General features: G+C 40.4%; 1 long non-coding RNA gene across 1 annotated transcript; it reads right to left on the bottom strand.

Annotated features, from left to right (window-relative positions):
• Nucleotides 1-5,145: 5,145 nt before the first annotated feature.
• LOC138363167 (uncharacterized) lies at nucleotides 5,146-5,775 on the bottom strand. The gene is made up of 3 exons (XR_011228033.1): nucleotides 5,699-5,775; nucleotides 5,468-5,604; nucleotides 5,146-5,380 (listed from the first exon to the last, which is right to left on the bottom strand). It is a non-coding gene; the product is annotated as an uncharacterized lncRNA (long non-coding RNA).
• Between the last annotated feature and the right edge of the window lie 2,454 nt (nucleotides 5,776-8,229).

Raw genomic sequence — 8,229 nt, 5'->3', positions numbered from 1 at the left:
TAGTAATAGTAGTAGTAGCAGTGGTAGCTGAAATAGTAGAAGTATTAGTAATAGTAACAGTAGCAGCAGCTGTAGTAGAAGTTTTATATTTTATTTGTATTTACAGTTTCTACAGAATAACGTTCCTCGAAATAATTTGATTAATATGATGAGTATTTACAAAATACAAAAACTTATTTTTGTAAATGAGTATTTACAAAATAAGTATTTACAAATCAAGTAAAAACATTGTTTAAACCTGGAAAAACTTATTACAACGAAAACCTGGAAAATGATCAACCCTAAATCAGAAACTTAAGCCAAATACTTCAATACAAATAACATCTGAAAAAGGATTTAATCCAATTAAACATTCACTGATGACTAAATGACAGTCGTTATTGTATTAAATTTAATTGATTTATTGCTTTATCTATAAAAAATAAATCAGTCCACTGGTGCCACCGGAAGTTTAGGTGTTATGACAACGAGAGAGGGGCTCCACTCTGGGTGTGGAGCTCACGTGTGTGTAACTGGGCCTATTGGATGGGCGTGTGGAGTATGATAAGTAACTGTTTAACTGGCTCCTCGGAGAGGTAAACCGCTCTGTATAGAGACAGTTATGTGCTACTTCTTATATCACAATTAATTGCGATATAAAAGACTCTTAACAGCCCCAGTCCTCTTAGCCCATCACGGCCCCAAGATCGATAAGTTATTCAGAAGTTTAGCAGCCCAGCAGTGATTTCCGGGATGGAGGGTGATGTGGGATGGAGGGTGAAGTGGGAGGGAGGGAGGGTGTTATGGGATGGAAGCAATATTTCTCCTGCTTAAAAGGTGAATTTGCTCATAAACCACCGACAACGAACCTTCAGGCACCGGTCTGTACCTCGTCTAGGGTTCAGATGGACAGTGCAGGTCGCCCAAGAGAGAGCGGTGCTCCATTCTTAAGGAGCGAGCAAACTTGTGGCTCATCTAAGACTCTTGAGACATTGGCTGTCTTGATGGTGTAAGATGCGCTGCTGAACTGTGTCTTGGGAAGCCGTTTATTCAAGGTTAAGCAAGTGGCTTTTTAGAGATATTGAAGAGTCAAACTTCATTGCCAACATGTCGACTTCATCATTTAACACAACAGGTTATATATATATATATATATATATATATATATATATATATATATATATATATATATATATATGTGTGTGTGTGTGTGTGTGTGTGTGTGTGTGTGTGTGTGTGTGTGTGTGTGTGTGTGTGTGTGTGTGTGTGTGTGTGTGTGTGTGTGTGTGTGTGTGTGTGTGTGTGGTACTTAATAGCCAGAACGCACTACTTGGCCTAGTATGCAAGACCCGGTTTGCCTAACAGGCAGAATGCTTTCTGTTATTTAACAAAAAAATATTTTTCAAATTGGTTTATATGAATTGATATTACTAAATTATATGAGAACATGAATTACTGACTTAGGTTAGGTTAGGCTAGCTTATGATGTTAGGGTAGGTTAGGTTAGGTTAGGCTAGGTTAGGTTAGGTTAGGCTAGGTTAGGTTAGTTAGGTGAGGTTTGCTCATTTGTGTATGTTAGTTTTAACTCGTGTCATATGTGTAAAAAATTACTAGTGTCATACCAATAAGAATGATGGAGGTAGAGTTAATTTACAGAACCAAAAGATGAAATGAGAACCATAGAAAAAAAAGTGCCATAACCCATTAAAAGGCTGAAGATAAGGTTTGATTAAGAAATATAAAGCTCGTTTGTACAGTGAGTACAAACAGTCAAGTACACACATTCACACATACACAGGGAGAACCATTAACTAATTTAGACAATCTGATAAAAAAAATTCAACAAATTTAATCAAAATTAGTATATCTTCAATATACACAGCACAACAAACGATAAATATTTATCACATGTCACTTTTAATTATCCATTTGATCAAATTAATACAAAAAATACGCTGCAAGCAAAGACAACGAATCAAATGGAGTGAACATGATAAAATATGCAATATTGAGCAGGACGCCTGGCAGCTCTGTGCTGGCAAATGTTGGCTGCCGGCGTGATTAATGAGGTATTGTACCCGGACTTGATATATGGCCTGGCCGGCGACATTATTTGTGATTCTGATTTTATCCTTGTTGTCTTTGTTGTTGTCGTTGTTGTTGTTGTGACTCGGGGTGGCGCCGCTGCTTGAGTAAACACTGCTGTTATTGAGGAAATTATCTACCAGTCCATAAATATCTACTTTAATCCACCAATCCACAATTATACATGCCAGTTATATCTATAATTAGGATTATATATTAATCCCTTCAAAAGTAATAATAGTGTATAAAACATGTCAACATTCCATAGGTCTACTCTGTGTTCGCTGAAAGAGGAAAAGGAAGTGAGTAATCAGTTCAATATGTGAAAAACTGGGAGTGAACAATAATATCCATGAACAAGTGAACAAGAAGAGAGCAGAGAACTGAGATGAGGTTTCTGAGATTGTTTAGAATCATATCATATATCATTGAGGTAATAGGCAGAAAAAAAGGCCTACCTCTACACCCCTGCCTCCCCCCCCCCCCCCCCCTCCTCCAGGCTAATCTGGGAAAATGGCGTTTATTGAATCAATAATGATAACGTTGATGATACGTTGATCTGTGTTGATCCTATGTTCATCCTGTGTTAATCCTGTGTTAATTCTTCGTTTATCCTTCGTTGTTCCTATCTTGATCCTGTACTCATCTTACTTTGATCCAGTGTTGATTTGTCGTTGGTTGATCCTGTGTGTAGATCCTGCGATGATCCTAAGGTAATGCTGTGTTTGCACAGCACTGGCACAGCAAGGTGCCACCAGAGACCCTAGAGTGGCCATAATGCTATTAGTGTAATTAAGAAAGTGCCAAAGACAGAAGAGACGAGATATGATTTATGACGCCATCTTCAGCGGACAACGAAGACTCTGCAAATAAGCTTTTGTAATGTTTTCAAATAAAAAAAATTATAGTCGTCAGTAAAAGTGTTGCGTCGTTTCAAAATTGTTATTGAGAAATCTTTATTGTCGTCCCATCTCACTGCTCGTCGTGAGGAAACTGCTCTACACAGTAGCTGAAATGGTTAATTTTCCGCTATGTTGGGATGTTGTCCGCCCAATGCGTAATAAAAGCTCTGTTGAAAAAGCAGCAGAAGTACCTGTCATTAACGGTACAGTATCTTATCTTGAGGTTATCTTCAGATGATTTCGGGGCTTTAGTGTCCCCGCTGTCCGGTCCTCGACCAGGCTACCACCCCCAGGAAGCAGCCCGTGACAGCTGACTAACACCCAGGTACCTATTTTACTGCTAGGTAACAGGGGCATAGGGTGAGAGAAACTCTGCCCATTGTTTCTTTCCGGCGCCCGGGATCGAACCCGGGACCACAGGATCATAAGTCCAGCTTGCTGTCCGCTCGGCCGACCGGCTCTTCCAGTATCCCATAGAATTTGTTTTACTGCAGTATATTTAGGATGTAGCTTCTGTAATTAGTTATGCCATTAAGCTAATGAGAGATTGTAGTGAGTATATTGTTAGTACTCGCTACAGACCAGCTACAAGGAGTAGTGCTTATTACACGACTGCATTCCGGTACAGACTTTGCAATACAGCTACATGAATTCAACTATATCGGCATACAGCCGCACGAATACACCGATATTGCAATACAGCTGCAGGGAGGACACCGATATTGCAATACAGCTGCAGGGAGGACACCGATATTGCAATACAGCTGCAGGGAGGACACCGATATTGCAAATTAGGCTACACTTTTGGTTTATCTCAGATACGGGAGACAAAAATTATTTTTGAAATGAAGTTTTGACAACACAGCTAATTTCCGCCGTGTTGTCAAAATTTGACTTCACATACAACTGGCGCAGATGTATTTGCTTCTTTAGAAGAGTGTCTTGTTGAACAGCATAAATTAAACTTAAAAAAATCAACAAAGCGATTACAAAGTGATGGAGCAGCGAGTGTGACTTGAAAACATAGCGGTGTTATTAACAGATTTTTTGGAAGCAGGTGTTAACAATGCTGTTTGGAGGCAGGAGTTAACAATGCTGTTTGGAGGCAGGAGTTAACAATGCGGTTTGGAGGCAGATGTTAACAATGCGGTTTGGAGGCAGGTGTTAACAATGCTGTTTGGAGGCAAGTGTTAACAATGCTGTTTGGAGGCAGGTGTTAACAATGCTGTTTGATGGCTGATGTTAACAATGCTGTTTGGAGGCAGGTGTTAACAATGCTGTTTGGAGGCAGGTGTTAACAATGCTGTTTGGTGGCTGATGTTAACAATGCTGTTTGGAGGCAGGCGTTAACAATGCTGTTTGGAGGCAGGTGTTAACAATGCTGTTTGGTGGCTGATGTTAACAATGCTGTTTGGAGGCAGGTGTTAACAATGCTGTTTGGAGGCAAGTGTTAACAATGCTGTTTGGAGGCAAGTGTTAACAATGCTGTTTGGAGGCAAGTGTTAACAATGCTGTTTGGAGCCAGGAGTTAACAACGCTGTTTGGAGGCCGGTGTTAACAATGCTGTTTGGAGGTAGGTGTTAACAATGCTGTTTGGAGGCTGGTGTTAACAATGCTGTTTGGTGGCTGATGTTAACAATGCTGTTTGGAGGCAGGTGTTAACAATGCTGTTTGGAGGCAGGTGTTAACAATGCTGTTTGGTGGCTGATGTTAACAATGCTGTTTGGAGGCAAGTAGATTATTTGGAGACAGATAGAGCCACCTATGTATGTAGATCAGATAAGAAAATCAGAAGCGGGGAGCCACATAGTGCCACTCCATATTAGGTCACCCAAGGTGTGAGTGGTAGCAGTCGAAAAAACAGTGAAGATAGGTATCTATTATGTGCCACTATGATCATGTTCATTTATACAGTAAAGTATGACAATATATTTAAGTAAAAATGAATTTATTTGTATAATAAACACTCGTGGGTGAGTGCCAGTTACGCCCCCACATTCCTCTATGGGGCAGGTGTAAAACAGGTTCCTCCCGGTGAGGGTGGTCGCCCGTACCCTTCCTCGCACCTAATGGCCTTGACTTTACCGTAACAGAGTTCCACACCCAGCGGAGGTTGAGTGGGTCTTATATAGGGGTATTAAATTATAAATCTCCTCCAGGGGTTAAAAAAAATCAAAGAATTTATTAATGTTTTATTAGGTAAAAATCACAAATGATGTATAAGAAGTTAATTATGGCCCCTATCCCTCTCCCCCCTCCACCTCCCCTTCCTCATCTGAGTAGAATTCTGACGTCTCCCCATCCGTGGTGAGTGGGGGGAGGTCTTGACCCCCTCCCCCCTCTCTTGGGGGAGTGGGGTGAGTTGGCTGGTTGCCTTTTGGACGACTTTCCTTCTGACTCTCATCTGAAGTGTTCTGGAAAGAGATGGGGAAAATAATTTATAGGACTATATCTTTTATTTGAAAAATATTCTATTTCCTCTAAGAACAGTTAGTACATACCTCTCCCCCTGCAGGAGCGACCTTGTGTCCTCTACAGCAGGCATCATCAATTAGGGTACGTAACAGCATCTTGATTGGGGCAGACCTTCCTCGTAGAATTACTACTCTACAAATGTGGACAGGTCCTAAGAATTGCACTGAAAAAAAAGAAGAGGTAAAATAGAGGTTGAGCAAACTTTCTATTGTGGGAAAAAAAATAAATCTTTACCAGAAAGTGAGGGTAATACTAACCAGGCCCTTCAAGGACTTCAATCTTCCCTGCGTGTGTTTCTGGGGAGACGCCTTCCATTTGTAGGATAAGGGGGATGGGGGTCTTCTAGGGAGGTTGTGGGGTGAGAGGTGTTTTATATGTGGGGTAATCCCCCTGTTAGGTGGGTTGCCTAGCTAACAAAAATATTCTCTACACCACCTATAAGAACCAACCCTTACTCCTCTACAAAATGTCCTAACACAGTGATGTTTCATAGGAAAATATCGTCTCGCATAAGCGAGGGCTCGTTTATCATTTAATTTTAAACTAACGCTTGAAAATACATTATGTAAGTAATGTACTGTTGAAGGCAACCCCAGGTGACTCACCCTATGGACGAACATTACGCAATACAGTCCACAAGCAAGGGTAAAATCACTCTGGAGTCTGTAGCACATTCCAAACACCTTTGTTATTGTGTTAGTTTTAATAAATCCTTGAAAATAATGTCCATAAGTAACCGCCGACATTGCATAACTATCGAAAAAAAACATTCGATGTTTAACTTTATCAACATAAATAGCTACCCAATGTCCCATAGTTAATCTGCTATGTGATGGTAAAATATTAGTTATGAGAACAATAGGTTTTCTTGATGAGATATTTAAATGTTCTATTTCATCAGCATTATAACAACCTAGGTAGAGTGCTCGATCCCCTAGATTATTTTTTAAATTAATATTTATATCATTACAATTCATTATGTTTTTAAGCTCGCACGTCACACAGAACAGTTCTCTGTCCGTCGATGGATAGTACCCCGGTCGTTTCCCCAAACAGTAAAACCAGCCTGTTATATGTAACACCACCGCCAAACTCAAGCTCCATACGCAAGTTGCCAGATTTCTCCACAGGGAGGGAATCCTTTGTTTGAATGGTGGTTAAGTCAAAGGCGAATATCGATCTTCCCTTATTAAAAGTGTCATAGGCTAGAAGTGAATCACGCTCTAAGCCTAATGTCTTCAAAGTTTCGTAATAAAGGCGGGCATAATGATTGTCGAAATCACCACCAATTCGGTAAATTGCATTATTGTTCAAATACATGGCGATATTTTTCAGTTTTGCATTTTCAAAATATAATCCATTACCTTGGTGAAGGCCAGCGAAATAATTCATTGGCACAATTACCATGAATATCCTGTGAGGAATTACTTGCGCCCAAGGCTGATCAATTAAGAGACTAGTTTGATTCCCTGCTAGGACATATGTTTTAGAAATGGTTTTATTGAAAGTATAGCTTATGGGGTCGGGGGATGCTAACAGTGAGCTGTTTAAGGCTAGGTAAGCACTTGGGTATGGGAACACTCGTGTTACCCACAACTTAGCATAATCCATATGCAGCCGATACTTAGAGCCATCGTCCACACTTGTATTTAGCACCCAAGCATGTGGGGAGAGCTCCAATCTTAGGCGCACATCTATATTATCTAATATGTATTGGTCTAGGGTTGTTACGTCCAATAGTAGGGGAAAACACATTGACAATCCTTTACCTTTTAAATCGGTCATAAATTTTTTATCCTTGGCGGTTGCCCCAGTAAAAAATGTATTAGTAAATTCGTTAGGGATTACACCATCATCACTCCAGTCCCTACGAAAGGCTCCAATCCTCCCCAAGGAAGACATTTTTGATGGAGGCATGGAGGTAATTAATTTAATAAACGACCAATAATTAAAATTAGAATTTGTTTCAACTACCTGCTCTCCTAAAAACACCTGAACACCTTTAAACATGGTATTTGACAACCCATTAACAAATTCCACATGGTCATCCTCTTCCAATTTTGTGGTATCGTCATCTTTCGTTAAAGATACCTTAAAATCTATAACAATATTAGCTAGATCTAAGAAGGCGCCCTGGGTTCCGGGGATGCGGAATTCTAAGTAATTATCCCGCAAACGTTGATTAATAGGGAGGTTAACAGGTAGAATGTCTATTTGCTGTGTGGAGGCAATTGAACTCTCCACATTACGTATTCTGTTACTTCTAGGAAATTGGTCAATAATACTGGAAGTATAATATTCTACAGGGATTTTCAACCCAGCTCCACTAGCCTCCGCCATGATCTCCTCCGAAAGGTGAAGTATGACTGCTTACTGTAGTGAAAATACATCATTTTTATACCCAAGGGCTCGTTTACATTTATTATTTTTATTTTTTCTTCTCCTAGAGAGTCTTTTAATTTTCCCGCCTGCTACCAATTTCTTCCCCACAGTCTTAAGAGCATCAATACCGTGAGTTCTCAGAGCGCTCTTTACATCCCGTCTACCACTGGTTAAATCACCAAGAACATTTTTCCCAAAATCGATAGCAGTCGGCGTTACAGTTTTCATGAAAAATGGTATGGCTCGTCGAGCCAAGCCGGCTAAGGTCCCAAAAAAACCACCACCAGATCTGAGATAAGGCGCTTGGAATGTGCGTATGTCATTCATCGCTCCCCCCCTCACCCCGTATCTCCCAGAGAGGGGGGAGAAGATCTCCCCATACTCCTTCTGGGAGGGTGTGTGGAAA

Source organism: Procambarus clarkii, chromosome 10, assembly GCF_040958095.1.
Source record: "Procambarus clarkii isolate CNS0578487 chromosome 10, FALCON_Pclarkii_2.0, whole genome shotgun sequence".
Lineage (NCBI taxonomy): Eukaryota > Metazoa > Arthropoda > Malacostraca > Decapoda > Cambaridae > Procambarus > Procambarus clarkii.
The sequence above is the reverse complement of the archived record's forward strand: the minus strand, read 5'-3'. Positions and strand labels throughout refer to the sequence as shown.